This window comes from Lactuca saligna, chromosome 5 (genome assembly GCF_052625555.1).
Source record: "Lactuca saligna cultivar CGN05327 chromosome 5, ASM5262555v1, whole genome shotgun sequence".
NCBI classification, from domain to species: domain Eukaryota; kingdom Viridiplantae; phylum Streptophyta; class Magnoliopsida; order Asterales; family Asteraceae; genus Lactuca; species Lactuca saligna.
The window spans coordinates 24,002,248-24,005,000 of NC_136421.1; the positions used below are offsets into that span (position 1 = coordinate 24,002,248).

The 2,753-nt window shown below is 35.9% G+C and overlaps 1 pseudogene across 1 annotated transcript in view; it reads left to right on the forward strand.

Annotated features, from left to right (window-relative positions):
- The first annotated feature begins 354 nt into the window (after positions 1–354).
- The window catches only part of LOC144996883 (protein LATERAL ORGAN BOUNDARIES pseudogene), a 2,768-nt pseudogene continuing 369 nt past the window's right edge, over positions 355–2,753 (forward strand). Inside the window, exons 1-3 of the transcript XR_013659660.1 lie at positions 355–485; positions 623–686; positions 2,132–2,753. The exon at positions 2,132–2,753 is cut by the window's right edge and continues 369 nt beyond it. The product of XR_013659660.1 is annotated as a protein LATERAL ORGAN BOUNDARIES pseudogene (transcript). The remainder of the gene's footprint in view (positions 486–622; positions 687–2,131) is intronic.

The window sequence follows — 2,753 nt, forward strand, 5'->3', positions numbered from 1 at the left end:
ACACATGATGGTGCATTTTTGCATTTACGTTCTTATAAGCGGCTCGTTATTCTCTAACAGTCCTTTCATGTAACAACAACGATGATCAATTTGCAACAAAAATTTAAGTTCATATACAACAGTTTACAAAATAAATCACTGCAGCTGATTATGGCCAGGTGCATGAGGAAGAGAGGGAAGTCTATTGTCAGCAGGAAAAGAATTTGGTGACATCCCCACAGCCACTGGTCATGCATTATTATAATATCAAACATTGTGTTTTAGATGGTGTGTCATAGTCATCTTTTTTAACATTTAAAATGTACCTCTTCTATTTTAGATTTATTAACTTTGTTCTTTTGGCTTCATTCCCTTCTCCAATCCACTTATACCCTTTATTCTCTCTCTCTCTCTCTCTCTCTCTCTCTCTCTCTCTCTCTCTCTCTCTCTCACACACACATACACACACCTTTTGCAAGCTACAGAAGCTACTCATCAATTTGCAGGTCTGTCCTCTTCTCTCCTCCCCTCAAATTAGCTAGGGTTTCCTAGATGTTTCTTTATTGAGGTTGAAGTTTCATGTGTTATCTTTTGAAGCATATGTATATATATGCACTTACTTTTTATCTTGAATTGAAAGCAGCCACACAGGGTGAACATTCAAAGAGCTAGCTTTTATAACTTAACACACAAGAACAAGAAAAAAGGTACCTGTCTTTTTTCTTTTTTTCTTTTTTATTTTAATCTTTTGTGATCTTAAGATCAAAGGAACCTAGCTAGTCAGCCACTAAATCTGCAAAACATGTAATCACATGAGGCAGTTTTTTTTAGGGTAATTCCCTTTTTCAGTCTTTACTTTCCGTGTAAAGTTTGGAAGTCTAATGATCTATTAGGGTTTTCTCAACTGTAACTCTGTGAGAATATATGCTCATGTCATGCCATTAGTTCGCCCAATGAATCATTATAATAATGAGGAATTGGAAGCACTTAGCCAGATCCAATGTCTCAAACATCATTCCAACTTGAAAGGGAGTAACACACACACACACAGAATGAGAGAGAGAGAGAGAGAGAGAGAGAGAGAGAGAGAGAGAGAGAGAGAGAGAGAGAGAGAGAGGTGTTTGTGCTGATTTGATATGAGCGATTGGAATCGGGTAACCAATATATATGGACTTGAGAGATCATAGTATGCATGTGTGTATGTGTACATTTAGGGAGAGAGAGAGAGAGAGAGAGAGAGAGAGAGAGAGAGAGAGAGAGAGAGAGAGAGAGAGAGAGAGAGAGAGAGAGAGAGAGAGAGAGATTGGGGTTTGGGATTAGCGAAATACAGTAAAGACTGTTGCAGACATCTTGAATTCATCAGTTCTATATATGTTTCCTACAAGAAAACAAATACTGCAAGCAATCTATTTGATTGATTATTCACATATATGTATGTGCGTGTTCATACACACACACGACACACACTACTGATCAAGGACAACCTTCATTGAACTTTTAACGATTTACTGGAAGATCTTCTATGTCTATATGAAACCAAACATAGATAAAAAAAAATCAAAATTACTTATCTAAAAAATAATGTTACTAACTACGTACGTAGTACACCAATGACCTACTTCTGATTTCGTAAACTTAGTTAATATATAATTATCGTGTAGTATTTTGCATACGAATGATTAAGATATATACTTCTTTCTTCAATTTATCTACTAATTAAATGTATATATCCACAAATAATATTCTTGATTAGTTTATCTTCATCTTTTTTTTATTCAATAGGAAATTATGCAGTTAAACATTGGTCCTTCAACACCCAATATTAATCAAATCCGAACACACTTTTCCTGATATTGGGACAATATTATCGAATGGAAAAGCTCAAGTACTAGATAAAATTTTGAAGTGAAACATAACAATCAAATTCATATATATATATATATATATATATATATATATATATATATATATATATATATATATATATATATATATATATATATATATATATATATATATATATATATATATATATATATAGTTTAGTTGTAGAACGGATGCATACCATTATGATGTATTTTCGTGCGTGTATAAAACATAATATATTGAGCTAGCATATATTCTTTATAGATGAAATCTTGATTAATTGCAGTATAAAGAAAAGAAGAAGAGAGATAATCAATGGCTTCAGCAAGCTCTTACAACTCTCCATGTGCTGCCTGCAAGTTCTTAAGAAGAAAATGCATGCCTGGTTGCATCTTTGCACCCTACTTCCCACCCGAGGAGCCACAAAAATTCGCAAACGTTCACAAAATCTTCGGTGCCAGCAATGTCACTAAGCTTCTCAATGATCTCCTCCCTCACCAGAGAGAAGATGCAGTGAATTCACTCGCATATGAAGCTGAAGCTCGCGTTAGGGATCCTGTTTATGGCTGTGTTGGTGCCATCTCTTTCCTTCAAAGACAAGTTGATCGTCTGCAAAAGGAGCTCGATGCTGCCAATGCCGACTTAATTCGATATGCATGCAATGAGATCCCAACAGGGACGTTACCAGCTGCAGTGCCACATTTGAATTCAATTCAACCGATAACACCACGGCAAAGAACCATGGATCATTACCCTACTAGAAGGACCGGAAACATTGATGGTGGTGGTAATGGAGGAGGTGGATTCTACCAATCACCACCATCTTTTCCTTATCCCTATGCTAATCAACTTCAGTGGAACCCTTCTAGTTTCGGTGGTAATATGGGCGGTGGTGGTGGAGGCCAAGG